Raw genomic sequence first — 23,119 nt, 5'->3', positions numbered from 1 at the left:
CTCCCTGATATAAGGACGTAGGGAAAGGAATGACCTAAGAAAGACCCGCTATGTGCTGTAAGGAGAGACTGGCTGGACAACGGTCACGATTGTGGTGATGGCACGCATGAAGAAAACAAAACGGATTTTAAGTGCATTATTTAAAAGTTAAAAATGATTGGACATGAATCATTCAGAGGAATATATAAAGCAAAAATGAACAGCATTTGTCTTATTAAAATGATTTGTCATGTTCCTGCCAGATTGCATCTCGCATTACACAGCTACAGAGATTGAGTTCATTTACATCAATGTCTAACTAACATTACAATGAAATAAGTGATAGCAGTGAAAGGGCGCCACCTGGTGAGCAGAATACAGCAATACACACCACACACAGGTCTGGCATGCAGCTTCCCACCTTATTACCTTTCACTTTTTATTTATGATCAGTTTCACCCCAGAAGCCAGAGCTGCTCTTCCAATGTAAGGTGACAATGAGAGTGACATGATAAAAGGCTATGTGACGTGGTTGTGCCAGGGTAACCCCATGCACACAATCTGATCATTAGCTGCACCCTCAGTGCCTCCTGCAGAGCCAGCACTTCCCAGGAGCGTCTGGCAGGACATGAAAGAAGTTGTTCCTTGAAGTTTGAGGTGTCTGGTTTCATGGAAAGAGACAGAGTTCATTCATTAAACAGCGTCCAGGTGTGGCATCTTCTCAGGCACAGGGTAACGAGCTATGCCACCACGGGTAACTCGCGTGAAACAAAAATACCTCAAGTCTTTATTAAACTTGGATACTAGGGGGTCTATTTACTAAACAGTGCTAGGAGACAGAGTGAAAAGTGATAAGAAAGTGATAAGGTGCCAGCCAATCAGCTCCCAACTGTCATCTCACAGGCTGTGTTTGAAAAATGACAGTTGGGAGCTGATTGGCTGGTACCTTATCACTTTCTGATCACTTTTCACTCTGTCTGCTTAGTAAATAGACCCCTAGGTCTGTCTTCTAGATCAGATACTGAATGAAACCTCTCCTATAGTTCCACCTATCCGATCGTGCAGAGCAGATTCCTGGGGCCTGGTTTAGTGCAGACTGTAGAGGTGCCAGGTCTGTGTACAAGCATGCATGGGTGTAGCCGGGCCAAAAGCAGCCATGTACGGTAATATGAAGGTCAGCAAACTCAGGCAGTAAAAAACAAGGGGCCTGATTCAGATCCACTCGTAAGCGGCAGCTCGTTCGCTCCGAGCGATGTTTGCCAAACTGCGCATGCGTACGGATCGTTATACGTATGCGCGACCCAGTTAGTGCGGCCGAAATTCATGTGCTTGCAAAATAGCGAATGCCTGATAATTTGAGTGACAGGTTGAGGCGTATGTGGGTGGTAACAGGGGAAGGTGCTTGAAAATGGGGAGTGGAGATCCGATCGCAGGCGTGCTTAAAGGTCAAAACGGGCATTTTATGGGTGTGCATATTTAAAACAGCAGCGTCATTGACCACGTCACTGGGGTTTTTTTTAGCCAGAACTGCTCGCAAAATTGTGGTAGGAAAAACCAACCACAAGAATAGCGAGCAGCTCATACCCTGGTCGATGTACTCGATTAATCTAATAAATAGCGGACATGACGTAGGATGCGAGCGGCCAGGGGGCGTTTTTATCAAATAAACGAGCACATGTTTTGTTCGCTCGTTCAGACATGGAGGTGGCAACAGACCGCAAGGAGCGTACGGTTCATTTGAATAGCCACCACCTTTTTCTGAACGAGCGAGCGCTAATTGCGAGCGGCTCTGAATGAGGGCCTAGGTTCTATATACTAAAATAAATCCCCAGGAAAAAAAAACGCAGAATGCTACGTATTTGTTATGTCCCCTCCAGCCCTGGTGGTATAAACGCGCAGTCACTCCGTCCCCTGGGTTATCTAATTGTATATAGGAGGGACCGCGCAGGCAACCACCCTCACATGACTCAGCATGGGAAGGAGATGACCATCAGCCCTCTCAGCGTCAGGTTAATTAATTAATACCAGGTATAATTTTATTTCATGCTGCACAGTACACCAAAGCGAGTCTGTCACCTAAACACAGAGGAGGCCGCCATGTTATAGTCTGAGCCAATATTGGTGAGAATTCTGTAGGAATTAATACCAGTGAGATATATGGGGCACCCAGTAACCTCCGTCACAACGTCCCCAGCATGGACAGGAAACAGACTGATGGTGGTGGGGGGCACAGAGGGGATGGGGGCATGTATGGAATAGGTGTAGTATGACTTACACTGAGGAAGAGGCACAATTTGTAGCCATCCAGAATAATTACAAATAAGTGATAAATTGGAGAACAATAGAACAAAAATACAAGATCCCCAATCCCATCACACGCCCCTCCCTAATGACTGTACCTGTATACGGTCTCTATACTTCCCTTTATCAGTGTCTCTATCACACGCCCCTCCCTAATGACTGTAGCTGTATACGGTCTCTATACTTCCCTTTATCAGTGTCTCTATCACACGCCCCTCCCTAATGACTGTAGCTGTATACGGTCTACACTTCCCTTTATCAGTGTCTCTATCACACGCCCCTCCCTAATGACTGTACCTGTATACGGTCTATACTTCCCTTTATCAGTGTCTCTATCACACACCCCTCCCTAATGACTGTAGCTGTATACGGTCTATACTTCCCTTTATCAGTGTCTCTATCACACGCCCCTCCCTAATGACTGTAGCTGTATACGGTCTATACTTCCCTTTATCAGTGTCTCTATCACACGCCCCTCCCTAATGACTGTAGCTGTATACGGTCTATACTTCCCTTTATCAGTGTCTCTATCACACACCCCTCCCTAATGACTGTAGCTGTATACGGTCTATACTTCCCTTTATCAGTGTCTCTATCACACGCCCCTCCCTAATGACTGTAGCTGTATACGGTCTATACTTCCCTTTATTAGTGTCTCTATCACACGCCCCTCCCTAATGACTGTAGCTGTATACGGTCTATACTTCCCTTTATTAGTGTCTCTATCACACGCCCCTCCCTAATGACTGTACCTGTATACGGTCTCTATACTTCCCTTTATTAGTTTCTCTATCACACACCCCTCCCTAATGACTGTACCTGTATACGGTCTATACTTCCCTTTATCAGTGTCTCTATCACACGCCCCTCCCTAATGACTGTACCTGTATACGGTCTATACTTCCCTTTATCAGTGTCTCTATCACACGCCCCTCCCTAATGCCTGTACCTGTATACGGTCTATACTTCCCTTTATCAGTGTCTCTATCACACGCCCCTCACTAATGACTGTAGCTGTATACGGTCTCTATACTTCCCTTTATTAGTGTCTCTATCACACACCCCTCCCTAATGACTGTAGCTGTATACGGTCTATACTTCCCTTTATTAGTGTCTCTATCACACGCCCCTCCCTAATGACTGTAGCTGTATACGGTCTCTATACTTCCCTTTATCAGTGTTTCTATCACACGCCCCTCCCTAATGACTGTAGCTGTATACGGTCTATACTTCCCTCTATCAGTGTCTCTATCACACGCCCCTCCCTAATGACTGTACCTGTATACGGTCTATACTTCCCTTTATCAGTGTCTCTATCACACGCCCCTCACTAATGACTGTAGCTGTATACGGTCTATACTTCCCTTTATTAGTGTCTCTATCACACACCCCTCCCTAATGACTGTACCTGTATACGGTCTATACTTCCCTTTATTAGTGTCTCTATCACACGCCCCTCCCTAATGACTGTAGCTGTATACGGTCTCTATACTTCCCTTTATCAGTGTCTCTATCACACACCCCTCCCTAATGACTGTAGCTGTATACGGTCTATACTTCCCTTTATTAGTGTCTCTATCACACGCCCCTCCATAATGACTGTAGCGGTATACGGTCTATACTTCCCTTTATTAGTGTCTCTATAACACGCCCCTCCCTAATGACTGTAGCTGTATACGGTCTATACTTCCCTTTATTAGTGTCTCTATCACACACCCCTCCCTAATGACTGTAGCTGTATACGGTCTATACTTCCCTTTATTAGTGTCTCTATCACACACCCCTCCCTAATGACTGTAGCGGTATACGGTCTATACTTCCCTTTATCAGTGTCTCTATCATACGCCCCTCCCTAATGACTGTACCTGTATACGGTCTATACTTCCCTTTATCAGTGTCTCTATCACACGCCCCTCCCTAATCCAATCATAACAACACGGCACAGATCCATCCTATCATAACACGGCACAGATCCATCCAATCATAACAACACAGCACAGATCCATCCAATCATAACACGGCACAGATCCATCCATTCATAACACGGCACAGATGCATCCAATCATAACAACACAGCACAGATCCATCCAATCATAACACGGCACAGATCCATCCAATCATAACAACACGGCACAGATCCATCCAATCATAACACGGCACAGATCCATCCAATCAAAACAACACGGCACAGATCCATTCAATCATAACAACACGGCACAGATCCATCCAATCATAACACGGCACAGATCCATCCAATCATAATAACATGGCACAGATCCATCCAATCATAACAACACGGCACAGATCCATCCAATAACAACAACACGGCACAGATCCATCCAATCATAACACGGCACAGATCCATCCAAACATAACACGGCACAGATCCATCCAATCATAACAACACAGCACAGATCCATCCAATCATAACAACACGACACAGATCCATCCAATCATAACACGGCACAGATCCATCCAATCATAACAACACAACACAGATCCATCCAATCATAACACGGCACAGATCCATCCAATCATAACAACACGGCACAGATCCATCCAATCATAACACGGAACAGATCCATCCAATCATAACAACACAGCACAGATCCATCCAATCATAACACGGCACAGATCCATCCAATCATAACAACACGGCACAGATCCATCCAATCATAACACGGCACAGATCCATCCATTCATAACACGGCACAGATCCATCCAATCATAACAACACAGCACAGATCCATCCAATCATAACACGGCACAGATCCATCCAATCATAACAACACGGCACAGATCCATCCAATCATAACAACACGGCACAGATCCATCCAATCAAAACAACACGGCACAGATCCATCCAATCATAAAAACACGGCACAGATCCATCCAATCATAACATGGCACAGATCCATCCAATCAAAACAACATGGCACAGATCCATCCAATCATAACAACATGGCACAGATCCATCCATTCATAACAGAGCACAGATCCATCCAATAACAACAACACGGCACAGATCCATCCAATCATAACACGGCACAGATCCATCCAATCATAACACGGCACAGATCCATCCAATTATAACAACACAGCACAGATCCATCCAATCATAACAACACGGCACAGATCCATCCAATCATAACAACACGGCACAGATCCATCCAATCATAACAACACAACACAGATCCATCCAATCATAACACGGCACAGATCCATCCAATCATAACACGGCACAGATCCATCCAATCATAACAACACGACACAGATCCATCCAATCATAACAACATGGCACAGATCCATCCAATCATAACACGGCACAGATCCATCCATTCATAACACGGCACAGATCCATCCAATCATAACAACACGGCACAGATCCATCCAATCATAACAACACGACACAGATCCATCCAATCATAACAACACGGCACAGATCCATCCAATCATAACACGGCACAGATCCATCCATTCATAACACGGCACAGATCCATCCAATCATAACAACACGGCACAGATCCATCCAATCATAACAACACGACACAGATCCATCCAATCATATCAACACGGCACAGATCCATCCAATCATATCAACACGGCACAGATCCATCCAATCATAACAACACAGCACAGATCCATCCAATCATAACACGGCACAGATCCATCCAATCATAACAACACGGCTCAGATCCATCCAATCATAACAACACGGCACAGATCCATCCAATCATAACAACACGGCACAGATCCATCCAATCATAACACGGCACAGAGCCATCCAATCATAACAACACAGCACAGAACCATCCAATCATAACAACACGGCTCAGATCCATCCAATCATAACAACACGGCACAGATCCATCCAATCATAACAACACGGCACAGATCCATCCAATCATAACACGGCACAGATCCATCCAATCATAACAACACAGCACAGATCCATCCAATCATAACAACACGGCACAGATCCATCCAATCATAACACGGCACAGATCCATCCAATCATAACACGGCACAGATCCATCCAATCATAACACGGCACAGATCCATCCAATCATAACACGGCACAGATCCATCCAATCATAACACAGCACAGATCCATCCAATCATAACACAGCACAGATCCAGCCAATCATAACAACACGGCACAGATCCATCCAATCATAACACGGCACAGATCCATCCAATCATAACAACACGGCACAGATCCATCCAATCATAACACGGCACAGATCCATCCAATCCTAACAACACGGCACAGATCCATCCAATCATAACAACACAGCAGTATATAGATAGCTACAGTATGTATATATGCAGCTTATATCACTGAAAATAAATATATACAGATGTGTCCTTTTAAACCGTGGCTTCAGCTGCACTAAATAGCCCCTCTCTGTACGCCCGATCCGTGCGACTAGGATACGCCGAGCACTTTTCTTTTTTTGCGCAAAATTTGCAAGTTATTCACATAAACAACCGGTAGCGACATAACTGCATTGCTAGCGTACACTAATCAATGGGGTGTGCGACGTTTGTACATCTGTGTGACTGAGGGCACGATTCATAGGCGGACGGAACCTGAACACAATACCGATGTTGGCAGGGTTGAGCGATTATTTGGCACTGCGCAAAAAAAAATACTGAAAACCCCTATGGCGCCTGTATACCACTGAGTGTACGCTGTTACACACGGGATCACTGGCTTTAGGAGCAGAAAGTTAAAACCATGCGCTTTCCTGGGCGATGACCCTGAAATATGCGCAAAAATAAAGTCTGTCTCATGGGCGTGTTGTGGGAGTGTCTGTGAGCGCGGCAGAGCCACGGACGCCATGTTTATACAGAGTTGAGAAGGAGACACCGCGCCTGTCATTGGCTGGTGCAAGGGCGGCTGGCGCTCTCCATGGTGCGCCGATTGTGGATTGTTCAGAACAGGCAGAGTTGCTCCGTCCACGGGCAGTGAAAGTTGGCGTCTCAGGGCCGCACTCTCCGGATAGCGCTAATGCACAAGGGGAAGGCTGAAACGAGCGTTTTCATATTACCACTTCCCGGAGCCTGAATCTGTATAAGAAGTGCTACGACGCAGCGGACGCGACGTTACCTCACGCCAAATTCCACAGCGCTCCCTCTGTGACTGTACCTGTGTAAATACAATTCCTGAGCGGTTAGTGTCGCCGCTTAGCGTCTCTGGTACGCGGTGAGCGGTATTTCGCTGCGTCTGCGACGCAACCAAGATTCAAAACGACATGTAATATACAATACGCTCCTCGCCTCAATCTGCCAGCATCCCACGGGGGCTGCGGTATCGGAGATATCCACTGTGGTCCCACTTTCATACATGGGGGTGATACTAAATATTTGCGGTTAACCCCCCCCCCACTAATAAGCCACTAATAATTAATGGTAAGTAGGCCCCATAGTAACATTACCCAATGTGTATACAATGTAATATCATACTGAGGCCCTGATGCAGGGATGGACGCTAATGCGCAATGCCGCTGTGGTTTCGTACGCAGCGCAGCTGCAAAAACATGCTAATGGTTCCAAAGATCACCCGGGCGTAATGACGTCCTCCGCTGCCTTCTCACATGCGTACGACGTCGCTTACCTGCGTAAATATCGCAACACTGACGCACATCGAGCGCCCAACTTGCCCTTGCGGCCGGTCTGACCAGCTGACTCGCCTCCTGACACGCAGAGGGCTCTCATGCTACGCAGGAAATCGCAAGGGCTAATTTATGCGTGCCCATGTACCGGCGTCCTAACCGTCAGACGCGCCTGCGTCTTCCTGACCACCTCCCGTTACCACCCCGAAACTACCTGTCACTCACACTGTAAGTGGATCCTCTGTGCATCCGTAATCGCGGTGCGATCGCTGCGCAGGCGCCGTGTGATTTATACGGACGTGCAGTGGCAAATAATCGCTTGATCTGCGCCGTAATCACCATTATGTCCATCTCTGAATCAGGCCCTGAAACACCGTATGCAAATGATAGAAGTGTTATTAATGAATGCAAATATCAGCCAAGTACTGTGATTGGATGGGCGCTACGTTATATAATAGCAGCCACATTAATGATCTATATACAGCAGGAGGGACAGAAGTGGCTGCCGATCGCCAGAGTCGTCATCAGTATGTTACACCCACCAGAGAAACGCCTGCTGTCACCCACGTGGCTCCCCTGAGGTCTGTACGAGGGGGATGAGGCCCTTACTGTACGCCGCCAAGGCTCGCACGTTTCCCTCTTTCTCTAAGCGTTAGATGCATCTGAGTCCGTTTATGGGGCCTGAGATTTACGCTATGATGTTTTTGCAAATGGAGCGATTTTTTGCCATTGCGCATACATCTGAGTCACGGTACAAGACCGTAGTCACACGCGGCGAGTCTGCATTCGCAGTGTGGGTGACATACACACTGGACGATGTGTACCCAGCGCGATGTCGCTAGTGACGGTACCCGATGCCGGCAGTGATGAAACGACGGTGGGGGCCATGCTGCATAGTGACATACACACTGGACGATGTGTACCCAGTGCGATGTCGCTAGTGACGGTACCCGCTGCCGGCAGCGATGGAACAACGGCGGGGGCCATGCTGCATAGTGACATACACACTGGACGATGTGTACCCAGCGCGATGTCGCTAGTGACGGTAACCGATGCCGGCAGCGATGGAACAATGGCGGGGGCCATGCTGCATAGTGACATTGGAGCTCATTCAGACCTGATCACAAATTGCGGCCGTTCGCTGGCAAAAGGGGCTGGATATTTAAATGAAGCGCTCGCATTGCGTCGTGTATGGGCACCCTTTATGTCTTTGCGAGCTATGGCAAAGTGCGCTCGCAAGTGTATAAAGACGCCCCCTTGCCACTCGCAGTACACGTCATCTCCAGGAACTGTAGGATTAATCGGGAACATGGAGAGCCATCGGAGCTGCTCGCAACCCTTGAGGTTGTCTTTCCCCACCGCAAGCACAGCGATCAGTGCGGCCTGACATACAGGCAGGTGACGTGTACCATGACGCTACTTTGCTAATTATGCACGCCCTTTACACGGCGTTTTGACGGCCTGACACGCCTGCGTTTGCACATCCACTCCCCCGTTCACATGCACCTTCTCCTGTTACCACCCATCACTCAAAGCAGCGACCTGATAGTGGCTTACGAGCAACCAAAATTACATCGCAAAGACTGGCTTGCGCACGCGCACTGGGAATTATACGCATGCTCAGACGGAGGAAAATCGCTCAGATCGAGCGCAACTTAGCGACAGGGTATGAATCAGGTCCATAGTGCATACATACTGGACGATGGCAGCAGCGATGGAACGACGGCGGGGGCCATGCTGCATAGTGACGATATGAACGATTTGTCATTACAATGCATCAGTATCGGCCAAATCGTTCATAAAATCATCTAGTGTGTACCCAGCTGTACTCGGGGAGTTGGCGTTTGCCTGATCTGCGTCCGATGCTGCGTTTGCGCGTATAGTTGCGAACAGCTGCGAGGGCTCTTGTGGGCGTCTCAATACAAGTCCCGACCGCTGTTGCATCAGCATATATTAACAGCTGCGGCAGCATTAGTGCACATCTCTGAATTAGGCCCATGTTACAGAAATGCATATTAAATCCCCACGCACACCTCCATCTGCACACCGCCCTCTGTGCACCTCCATCTGCACACCGCACTCTGCACACCTCCCTCTGCACACCGCCCTCTGCACACCTCCCTCTGCACACCGCCCTCTGCACACCTCCCTCTGTACACCGCACACCTCCATCTGCACACCGCCCTCTGCACATCTCCCTCTGCACACCGCCCTCTGCACACCGCCCTCTGCACACCTCCATCTGCACACCTCCATCTGTACACCGCACACCTCCATCTGCACACCGCCCTCTGCACACCGCCCTCTGCACACCTCCCTCTGCACACCGCCCTCTGCACACCGCCCTCTGCACATCTCCATCTGCACACCGCCCTCTGCACACCTCCCTCTGCACACCGCCTCTGCACACCGCCCTCTGCACACCTCCCTCTGCACACCGCCCTCTGCACACCTCCCTCTGCACACCGCCTCTGCACACCGCCCTCTGCACACCGCCCTTTGCACACCTCCATCTGCACACCGCCCTCTGCACACTGCACGCCGCCCTCTGCACACCGCCCTCTGCACACCTCCCTCTGCACACCGCCCTCTGCACACCGCCCTCTGCACACCTCCATCTGCACACCTCCATCTGTACACCGTACACCTCCATCTGCACACCGCCCTCTGCACACCTCCCTCTGCACACCTCCCTCTGCACACTGCCCTATGCACACCTCCATCTGCACACCTACATCTGCACACCACCATCTGTACACCGCCCTCTGCACACCGCCCTCTGCACACTGCCCTCTTCACACCTCCATCTGCACACCGCCCTCTGCACACCTCCATCTGCACAACTCCATCTGCACACCACCCTCTGCACACCACCCTCTGCACACCGCCATCTCTACGCCCTCTGCACGCGTCCATCTGCACACCTCCCTCTGCACACCTCCATCTGTACACCGCACACCTCCATCTGCACACCGCCCTCTGCACACCGTCCTCTGCACACCGCCCTCTGCACACCGCCTTCTGCACACCGCCCTCTGCACACCGCCCTCTGCACACCGCCCTCTGCCCTCTGCACACCGCCCTCTGCACACTGCACGCCGCCCTCTGCACACCTCCATCTGCACACCGCCCTCTGCACACCGCCCTCTGCACACCGCCCACTGTACATCGCCCTCTGCACATCTCCCTCTGCACACCGCCCTCTGCACACCTCCATCTGTACACCGCACACCGCCATCTGCACACCTCCCTCTGCACACCGCCCTCTGCACACCTCCCTCTGCACACCGCCCTCTGCACACCGCCCTCTGCACGCCGCCCTCTGCACGCCTCCCTCTGCACGCCGCCCTCTGCACGCCGCCCTCTGCACGCCGCCCTCTGCACGCCGCCCTCTGCACACTGCCCTCTGCACACCTACCTCTGCACACCGCCCTCTGCACACCGCCTTCTGCACACCGCCCTCTGCCATCTGCACACCGCCCTCTGCACACCTCCATCTGCACACCGCCCACTGCACACCACCCTCTGCACACCACCCTCTGCACACCGCCCTCTGTACATCTCCCTCTGTACACCGCACACCTCCCTCTGCACACCGCCCTCTGCACACCGCCATCTGCACACCATCTGTACACCGCACACCTCCCTCTGCACACCTCCCTCTGCACACCGCCCTCTGCAAACCGCCCTCTGCACACATCCATCTGCACACCGCCCTCTGCACACTGCCCTCTGCACACCTCCATCTGCACAACTCCCTCTGCACACAGCCCTCTGCACGCCTCCCTCTGCACGCCGCCCTCTGCACACCTCCATCTGCACACCGCCCTCTGCACACCGCCCTCTACACACCGCCCTCTGCACACCTCCATCTGTACACCGCCACCTCCATCTGCACACCGCCCTCTGCACACCGCCCACTGCACACCTCCCTCTGCACACCGACTTCTGCACACCGCCCTCTGCCCTCCGCCCTCTGCACACCGCCCTCTGCACACCTCCATCTGTACACCGCACACCTCCATCTGCACACCGCCCTCTGCACACCGCCATCTGCACACCTCCCTCTGCACACCGCCCTCTGCACACCGCCATCTGTACGCCCTCTGCACGCGTCCATCTGCACACCTCCCTCTGCACACAGCCCTCTGCACACCGCCCTCTGCACACCACCCTCTGCACATCTCCCTCTGCACACCGTCCTCTGCACACCTCCCTCTGCACACCGCCCTCTGCACACCACCCTCTGCACATCTCCCTCTGCACACCGCCCTCTGCACACCTCCCTCTGCACACCGCCCTCTGCACACCTCACTCTGCACACCGCCCTCTGCACACCTCCCTCTGCACACCGCACTCTGCACACCGCACTCTGCACACCTCCATCTTCATACCTCCATCTGCACACCGCCTCTGCACACCGCCCTCTGCACACCGCCCTCTGCACACCGCCCTCTGCACACCTACATCTGCACACCTCCCTCTGCACACCGCACTCTGCACACCGCACTCTGCACACCTCCATCTTCATACCTCCATCTGCACACCGCCTCTGCACACCGCCCTCTGCACATCTCCCTCTGCACACCGTCCTCTGCACACCTACATCAGCACACCGCCCTCTGCACGCCTCCCTCTGCACGCCTCCCTCTGTACGCCTCCCTCTGCACGCCGCCCTCTGCACGCCGCCCTCTGCACACCTACCTCTGCACACCGCCCTCTGCACACCGCCTTCTGCACACCGCCCTCTGCCATCTGCACACCGCCCTCTGCACACCTCCATCTGCACACCGCCCACTGCACACCACCCTCTGCACACCGCCTTCTGTACATCTCCCTCTGTACACCGCACACCTCCCTCTGCACACCGCCCTCTGCACACCGCCATCTGCACACCATCTGTACACCGCACACCTCCCTCTGCACACCTCCCTCTGCACACCGCCCTCTGCAAACCGCCCTCTGCACACATCCATCTGCACACCGCCCTCTGCACACTGCCCTCTGCACACTGCCCTCTGCACACCTCCATCTGCACAACTCCCTCTGCACACAGCCCTCTGCACGCTTCCCTCTTCACGCCGCCCTCTGCACACCGCCCACTGCACACCTCCATCTGCACACCGCCCTCTGCACACCGCCCTCTACACACCTCCCTCTGCACACCTCCATCTGTACACCGCACACCGCCCTCTGCACACCTCCCTCTGCACACCGCCCTCTGCACACCTCCCTCTGCACACCGCCCTCTGCCCTCCGCCCTCTGCACACCGCACGCCGCCCTCTGCACACCGCCCTCTGCACACCTCCATCTGTACACCGCACACCTCCATCTGCACACCGCCCTCTGCACACCGCCCTCTGCACACCTCCCTCTGCACACCTCCCTCTGCACACCGCCCTCTGCACACCGCCATCTGTACGCCCTCTGCACGCGTCCATCTGCACACAGCCCTCTGCACACCGCCCTCTGCACACCACCCTCTGCACACCACCCTCTGCACATCGCCCTCTGCACATCGCCCTCTGCACACCGCCCTCTGCACACCGCCATCTGTACGCCCTCTGCACGCGTCCATCTGCACACAGCCCTCTGCACACCGCCCTCTGCACACCACCCTCTGCACACCACCCTCTGCACACCACCCTCTGCACATCTCCCTCTGCACACCTCCCTCTGCACACCGCCCTCTGCACACCACCCTCTGCACATCTCCCTCTGCACACCGCCCTCTGCACACCTCCCTCTGCACACCGCCCTCTGCACACCTCACTCTGCACACCGCCCTCTGCACACCTCCCTCTGCACACCGCCCTCTGCACACCTCCCTCTGCACACCGCACTCTGCACACCGCACTCTGCACACCTCCATCTTCATACCTCCATCTGCACACCGCCTCTGCACACCGCCCTCTGCACACCTCCCTCTGCACACCGCCCTCTGCACACCTCCCTCTGCAAACCACCCTCTGCACATCTCCCTCTGCACACCTCCCTCTGCACACCTCCCTCTGCACACCACCCTCTGCACATCTCCCTCTGCACACCGCCCTCTGCACACCTCCCTCTGCACACCGCCCTCTGCACACCTCCCTCTGCACACCGCACTCTGCACACCTCCATCTTCATACCTCCATCTGCACACCACCTCTGCACACCGCCCTCTGCACACCTCCCTCTGCACACCACCCTCTGCACACAGCCCTCTGCACACCGCCCTCTGCACACCGCCCTCTGCACACCGCCCTCTGCACACCGCCCTCCGCACGCCGCCCTCTGCACGCCGCCCTCTGCACACCGCCCACTGCACACCTCCATCTGCACACCGCCCTCTACACACCGCCCTCTGCACACCTCCATCTGTACACCGCACACCTCCATCTGCACACCGCCCTCTGCACACCTCCCTCTGCACACCGCCTTCTGCACACCGCCCTCTGCCCTCCGCCCTCTGCACACCTCCATCTGTACACCGCACACCTCCATCTGCACACCGCCCTCTGCACACCGCCATCTGCACACCTCCCTCTGCACACCGCCCTCTGCACACCGCCCTCTGCACACCGCCATCTGTACGCCCTCTGCACGCGTCCATCTGCACACCTCCCTCTGCACACAGCCCTCTGCACACCGCCCGCTGCACACCGCCCTCTGCACATCTCCCTCTGCACACCGTCCTCTGCACACCTCCCTCTGCACACCGCCCTCTGCACACCTCACTCTGCACACCGCCCTCTGCACACCTCCCTCTGCACACCGCCCTCTGCACACCTCCCTCTGCACACCGCCCTCTGCACACCGCCCTCTGCACACCTCCCTCTGCACACTGCCCTCTGCACACCTACATCTGCACACCTCCCTCTGCACACCGCCCTCTGCACACCGCACTCTGCACACCTCCATCTTCATACCTCCATCTGCACACCGCCTCTGCACACCGCCCTCTGCACACCTCCATCTGCACAACTCCCTCTGCACACAGCCCTCTGCACGCTTCCCTCTTCACGCCGCCCTCTGCACACCGCCCACTGCACACCTCCATCTGCACACCGCCCTCTGCACACCGCCCTCTACACACCTCCATCTGTACACCGCACACCGCCCTCTGCACACCTCCCTCTGCACACCGCCCTCTGCACACCTCCCTCTGCACACCGCCCTCTGCCCTCCGCCCTCTGCACACCGCACGCCGCCCTCTGCACACCGCCCTCTGCACACCTCCATCTGTACACCGCACACCTCCATCTGCACACCGCCCTCTGCACACCGCCCTCTGCACACCTCCCTCTGCACACCTCCCTCTGCACACCGCCCTCTGCACACCGCCATCTGTACGCCCTCTGCACGCGTCCATCTGCACACAGCCCTCTGCACACCGCCCTCTGCACACCACCCTCTGCACACCACCCTCTGCACATCGCCCTCTGCACATCGCCCTCTGCACACCGCCCTCTGCACACCGCCATCTGTACGCCCTCTGCACGCGTCCATCTGCACACAGCCCTCTGCACACCGCCCTCTGCACACCACCCTCTGCACACCACCCTCTGCACACCACCCTCTGCACATCTCCCTCTGCACACCTCCCTCTGCACACCGCCCTCTGCACACCACCCTCTGCACATCTCCCTCTGCACACCGCCCTCTGCACACCTCCCTCTGCACACCGCCCTCTGCACACCTCACTCTGCACACCCCCCTCTGCACACCTCCCTCTGCACACCGCCCTCTGCACACCTCCCTCTGCACACCGCACTCTGCACACCGCACTCTGCACACCTCCATCTTCATACCTCCATCTGCACACCGCCTCTGCACACCGCCCTCTGCACACCTCCCTCTGCACACCGCCCTCTGCACACCTCCCTCTGCACACCACCCTCTGCACATCTCCCTCTGCACATCTCCCTCTGCACATCTCCCTCTGCACACCTCCCTCTGCACACCACCCTCTGCACACCACCCTCTGCACATCTCCCTCTGCACACCGCCCTCTGCACACCTCCCTCTGCACACCGCCCTCTGCACACCTCCCTCTGCACACCGCACTCTGCACACCTCCATCTTCATACCTCCATCTGCACACCACCTCTGCACACCGCCCTCTGCACACCTCCCTCTGCACACCACCCTCTGCACACAGCCCTCTGCACACCTCCCTCTGCACACCGCCCTCTGCACACCGCCCTCTGCACACCGCCCTCTGCACACCGCCCTCCGCACGCCGCCCTCTGCACGCCGCCCTCTGCACACCGCCCACTGCACACCTCCATCTGCACACCGCCCTCTGCACACCGCCCTCTACACACCGCCCTCTGCACACCTCCATCTGTACACCGCACACCTCCATCTGCACACCGCCCTCTGCACACCTCCCTCTGCACACCGCCCTCTGCCCTCCGCCCTCTGCACACCTCCATCTGTACACCGCACACCTCCATCTGCACACCGCCCTCTGCACACCGCCATCTGCACACCTCCCTCTGCACACCGCCCTCTGCACACCGCCCTCTGCACACCGCCATCTGTACGCCCTCTGCACGCGTCCATCTGCACACCTCCCTCTGCACACAGCCCTCTGCACACCGCCCGCTGCACACCGCCCTCTGCACATCTCCCTCTGCACACCGTCCTCTGCACACCGCCCTCTGCACACCGCCCTCTGCACACCGCCCTCTGCACACCTCACTCTGCACACCGCCCTCTGCACACCTCCCTCTGCACACCGCCCTCTGCACACCTCCCTCTGCACACCGCACTCTGCACACCGCACTCTGCACACCTCCATCTTCATACCTCCATCTGCACACCGCCTCTGCACACCGCCCTCTGCACACCTCCCTCTGCACACCGCCCTCTGCACACCTCCCTCTGCACACCGCCCTCTGCACACCTCCCTCTGCACACTGCCCTCTGCACACCTACATCTGCACACCTCCCTCTGCACACCGCCCTCTGCACACCGCACACCTCCATCTTCATACCTCCATCTGCACACCGCCTCTGCACACCGCCCTCTGCACATCTCCCTCTGCACACCGCCCTCGGCACACCTCCCTCTGCACACCGCCCTCTGCACACCTCCCTCTGCACACTGCCCTCTGCACACCTCCCTCTGCACACCTCCCTCTGCACACCGCACTCTGCACACCTCCATCTTCATACCTCCATCTGCACACCGCCTCTGCACACCGCCCTCTGCACACCTCCCTCTGCAAGTGCTGTTATGTTACTTGCTGTGCTGACATTTTTATTTGCATGTTTTTAATTTAACATATCTAAGCACAAGATGTTTTGTGTGTGTATATATATATATATATATATATATATATATACACATATACATACACATATACATACACATATACATATACATAACATACATACAACAAACAAAAGCCTCTGGTGCTTAGCTATATTAAATTAAGAGCATGCAAATGTAAGTGTCAGCACAGCAAGTAACATAACAGCACTTACCCACATGTAGGTGTATGATTATATTATATATATATACACACACACACTGTATATAATACATAAATTAGGCACTCCCTCCCTACAACAGAGCCCAAACTTACCTGGACACTCGGCCATCTCCGTGACTCTGGGAGCCCCCTCAGCGCAGAGTGATGTGCGGTACCGCCTGTCACTGGTGGATGCACCGGCAGCTGCCAGAGAGGAGGAGGAGAGTCTCGGTGGCAGTTAATACATGGAGCCGTCCGCAAGCCAATCACAGCAACTCGCGGAACGGCAGCCAGCCAATCAGCAGCAGCCGCTGCTGATTGGCTGGCTGCTGTTCCACGAGCTGTGATTGGCTCGCGGAACTGCAGCCAATCAGCAGCGGCTGCTGCTGATTGGCTGACTGCCGTTCCGCGAGTTGCTGTGATTGGCTTGCGGACGGCTCCATGTATTAAATACCAGCCAGTGACTTTTCTCCTTTGGCTGCCCCCGATGCCTTCCAGCAGTGATGTGCGGTACCGCCCATCACTGCATTCCACAACGTCACCCTTCCGCTCCCCGGGCCCCCTCTCTCTGCGGGCCCGGGACTGGAGTCCCCGCAGCCCCCCCCCCCCCTGATGGCGGCCCTGCCCACAGCTGTGCCACACACACCAATCCCATAATGACAGACGTGGGTCTGGACAGTGTATGTGATGAGTGAGCCCCCATCACTCACAGACCCCCCTCTACCAGCCTGGTCCATAAATCCTCATCACTGGCATCATGGTACAATACTATCACTACATGATTCCATCATCAGTCCCCACAATGAGGAACAGGGGGTTACAGCTACAATTCCGCTGGCTCAGAGCTGTAATCTCAGTAATAATGGAAATGTGAGGAGAATGTAGATGACTGATAGAGGGAAAGTAATGAGAAAGGCAGAGGAGGCGCAGAAACAGGACTGGCTGAGGGGAAATGGAAGCGTGCGTTCCCAGGCATCTACGCCAGCTTTATACATGAGAGAGGGTCGGGCCCTGTACCTGGCTTTATTGATACACTGACCATAGAACCGGAAGAATATTCATCCCAAGTAACAATAAACCCCTGGAAAGTACATTCCTCACATTCTCTCTTTTGCTGTCTGTATAAAGTACAAAGTCCCGCCCGGATGGCGGCGCTGACCCCGTTTCATGCTACAATACTTTCCTGTGTTCTTCATAACAGACAAGTTTAGATCTAACAAGTAAACTGAGAAGAACATCAGTAAGACACAGACCCAGGTTATCACTGAGCTTTATATACCCCAAGGAATGAGCATTACTGCCGCTTGTATATTTTATGTGGGCCCCAAAGCGCCATTTTTTCACTATTATCATTTTTATTCACACATGGGTCATTGTCAGTCACCTGCTGGTGAAATGGGAGCACTGGGAGGAGCACTAGGAAGAGCACTGGGAGGAGCACTAGGAAGAGCACTGGGAGGAGCACTAGGAAGCACTGGGATGAGCTCTGGGAGGAGCACTAGGAAGAGCACTGGGAGGAGCAGTGGAAGGAGCACTAGGAAGAGCACTAGGAAGAGCACCGGGAGGAGCAGTGGAAGGAGCACTAGGAAGAGCACTGGGAGGAGCACTAGGAAGAGCACTGGGAGGAGCACAGGGAGGAGCAGTGGAAGGAGCACTAGGAAGAGCACTGGGAGGAGCACTAGGAAGAGCACTGGGAGGAGCAGTGGAAGGAGCACTGGGAGGAGCACTAGGAAGAGCACTGGGAGGAGCAGTGGAAGGAGCACTAGGAAGAGCACTGGGAGGAGCACTAGGAAGAGCACTGGGAGGAGCACTGGGAGGAGCAGTGGAAGGAGAACTAGGAAGAGCACTGGGAGGAGCACTAGGAAGAGCACTGGGAGGAGCACTAGTAAGAGCACTGGGAGGAGCAGTGGAAGGAGCACTAGGAAGAGCACTGGGAGGAGCACTAGGAAGAGCACTGGGAGGAGCACTAGGAAGAGCACTGGGAGGAGCACTAGGAAGCAGTGGGAGGAGCACTAGGAAGAGCAGTGGGAGGAGCACTAGGAAGCAGTGGGAGGAGCACTAGGAGGAGCGCTGAGCAAAAAAGTTCCCGTTTTTTATTGTTATACCAGTGCCAATATACCTATGACTACCAGAGCACACTGGTGCTTGTAGAACTATAAGCATCAGCATGCCCACGCGTCCAGGGCCTGCAGAATCCTGTTGCACCACATAGGAAAATATAAATTAACAGTACAATAAAAAGTCCTTTTAGTCGCCATTCTCCAATGTATTAGTTTCCTAAGTCCCAATTTATGTACAGTACTTCTTTCCTCATCTTCTCCAGGTAAAGCCATGGTCACACATGAGAAGCCATGTCAGATAACCAACCCACAGCGGCATCGCTCTGATTACCCACAGCGGCATCGCCCTGATTACCCACAGCGGCATCGCCCTGATTACCCACAGCGGCATCGTTCTGATTACCCACAGCGGCATCGCCCGGATTACCCACAGCGGCATCGTTCTGATTACCCACAGCGGCATCGTTCTGATTACCCACAGCGGCATTGCCCTGATTACCCACAGCGGCATCATTCTGATTACCCACAGCGGCATCGTTCTTATTACCAACAGCGGCATCGTTCTGATTACCCACAGTGGCATCGCTCTGATTACCCACTGCGGCATTGCCCTCATTACCCACAGCGGCGTCGCTCTGATTACCCACAGCAACATCGCCCTGATTACCCACAGCGGCATCGCACTGATTACCCACAGCGGCATCGCCCTGATTACCCACAGCGGCATCGTTCTGATTACCCACAGCGGCATCGCTCTGATTACCCACAGCGGCATCGCCCGGATTACCCACAGCGGCATCGTTGTGATTACCCACAGCGTCATCGTTCTGATTACCCATAGCGGCATCGCCCGGATTTCCCACAGCGGCATCGTTCTGATTACCCACAGCGGCATTGTTCTGATTACCCACAGCGGCATCGCCCAGATTACCCACAGCGGCATCGTTCTGATTACCCACAGCGGCATCGTTCTGATTACCCACAGCGGCATCGTTCTGATTACCCACTGCGGCATTGCCCTGATTACCCTGATTACCCACAGCGGCGTCGCCCTGATTACCCACAGCGACATCGCCCTGATTACCCACAGTGGCATCGCCCTGATTAATGAGAGCGCCGCTCTGATTGTCGCACACAACCCACTTGAGGGGTCTCAAGGCCTGATTCACTACGGAGCGCAATTCTGCTTATATGCAGTTGCTAATATCAGCGGGGATATGTAAATGTTTCCATTCGCAATGTGATCGCAGCTTGACATAAGGATGCTCACTTCCCCATACTCACATCCGTATACATGGGCAACATAGAGTAATAATCACTAACATCAGACCCATACCAGGGGCAATGCAGGATTCTTACATGGTGGTTTCCACACACACACAAATATATACTGTGTATATATATATATATATATATATATATATATATAAAACATACACACACATATATATATATACACACACACACATATATATATATATATATATACACACACACACACACACGTCACACATACCTTACACACACACACACACATATATAAATATATACTGTATAATACATACACATACAAGTCACACATACCTTACACACACACACACACACCTACTGTATGTCACATATACCTTACACACACACACCTACTGTATGTCACACATACATTACACACACACATACATGTCACACATACCTTACACACACACACACCTACTATATGTCACACATACATTACACACACACATACATTACACACACACACCTACTGTATGTCACACACATACATTACACACACACCTACTGTATGTCACACATACATTACACACACTTACCTTGCAGCAGCTGTGGGTTGTAGACCTGATAAGGATGGGACCTAGAAGGCTGGCACATGTCATTAGACCTCTCCCCCTAGCGACAAAATGCTGCGATTCGCGAGTCAATCGGGAGGGTGCGGAGCCAAATGGTGCAATTCTAATGGAATCACGTCATATTGCCTCCGCCTCCTCCCAATTGACTCGCAAATCGCGGCATTTTTCCGCAAGGAGCAGGGCTTAAGAAGATGGTGCCTGCTCTCCAGTCTGTCAGGGAGGGTTTCTGGGTACTCAGAAACCCCCCCTGCGTGCGCTAGAGTATACGCACACTTGCACAAGCCCTGACCTTACTCAAGACTTGCTGACAGCCACGCACGCTATGAAGCCTCGGGCAGTGGAAGGCATCGCAAGTGGATAATTTATGCACGCCCATGCAATGGCATGCGAACACACTGGCATGCCTGCGTTCAGCTGACCACCCGTTACCACCCCCAATCGGCACTTCCTGTCAATCACGTTGCCATGGGTCTGTGTACACACTGCAATCTCATTCCTGATCGCAGTGGCTAGTCCGCGCACTGCGATTGCAAAAATCGTCCGACTGCGTGCGTCTTAGCACTTGCGATCCTAGCTGAATCAGGCCCTCCGTGTATTGCGTCCATGTAGGTAACATTGTTGGTGCCAGGATCGCTGTTCAGTGGGAATGTGTGGATTTGATTTATTTTCCATATTATCTCACTATCTGCAATAATCCCGTCATCATCATCATCACGTTGTTTCTGTGATGCGGCCAAATTGTAATAATCTTAGAGGTCAATCCAATCAGCCGCGAGTTCACTCATGGTGCGAGTGAGGCTGTACACTTGCGGTACCGGTATATTTTTGTCTGACGCCCCACAGGGCTGCGTACAAACTTTTTCGAGTCCGGGCTGAGATCAGGCCGCCAGTTGTGGTGCCGTTGCTGGCGTTACTACGCCATTGCAGTGGCAACTCGTCCCCTTCCCTGCTAATTGGATTGGCCGCAAGGGCATCCCTTGATATGCCTGAAGCGTGTCTTCCTGCAAATGTGCTATAACGTGCGCTGCGTTTACCTTAGGTGCACCTCCAAATAACCACGCAATTGCATCGCTCCAGCGGCAGGTCTCTAGACGGGATCATTTATCTCCTTTGTAAGATGTAGCAGTAATTTAGTTGGATGAAGATCACAGAACTGCTACATTATGCGTAGTCTGTAATAGTGGTGATTTATTGCGCAATTGTGTAAACCACACCCACTGGCACAGCGCACTCACAGAAAGAGGTCGGGGGCTGAGGGACAGGTTTGTGATGCACTGTTCTGCAGTACGGATTAGAAAGGACCCCTCCCTTTCCCCCGCACTGTATTACAGTGCTTCTCAAATACGGTCCTCATGGAACCCTGACAGTGCATGTTTTCAAGGTATCCTCAGTAATATTTAGTACCACCTGTGTAGTCCAATTAATACACCTGTGCTCCTGTTTGATGATCTGGAAAACATGTTAGGGTTCCAATGTGGAGTGGGCTTGAGAAACACTGCTCAGCTCTCAGGGGCTGCGCTGGACCCTGGCTGAGTGAGAGTAGCTCATAGTCACTAATAGGCGGGCTGAGTCACTGAGGCTGGAGGAACAGTAGTGTGCCAGCAGAATAATGGCCTGCACTGAGCTAGAGCCAGGAAGGGCGTCACCAGCAGTCAGTACAATGTCCTGGCACGCTGCCGAAGAGACTCTCACATGTCTGACTTGCCAAGTCCATTACCTACTTGGAACGACAGCAAAGAATGTGTGAGCAATCTGCCCGGCCAAGCTTGTGTGAAAGGTTTCACTTTGCCTCTCTCATGGAAGCTGAACTGTAGGAGCAGGGACAGGCAGC

The 23,119-nt window shown here is 53.6% G+C and overlaps 1 protein-coding gene across 1 annotated transcript in view; it reads right to left on the bottom strand.

The window, feature by feature from the left end:
• Positions 1-17,571, bottom strand: part of LOC148453822 (dystrobrevin beta-like) — a 29,575-nt gene extending 12,004 nt beyond the window's left edge. Inside the window, exon 1 of the mRNA XM_088461654.1 lies at positions 17,478-17,571. The gene's annotated coding sequence lies outside the window, so the exon portion shown is untranslated. The remainder of the gene's footprint in view (positions 1-17,477) is intronic.
• Positions 17,572-23,119: the final 5,548 nt, after the last annotated feature.

The sequence above is a fragment of the Taudactylus pleione genome, unplaced genomic scaffold, assembly GCF_031769625.1.
Source record: "Taudactylus pleione unplaced genomic scaffold, aTauple2 ptg001085l, whole genome shotgun sequence".
Classification (NCBI taxonomy): Eukaryota; Metazoa; Chordata; class Amphibia; order Anura; family Myobatrachidae; genus Taudactylus; species Taudactylus pleione.
Note: the sequence above shows the minus strand (reverse complement) of the source record. Positions and strands in the feature narration are given on the sequence as shown.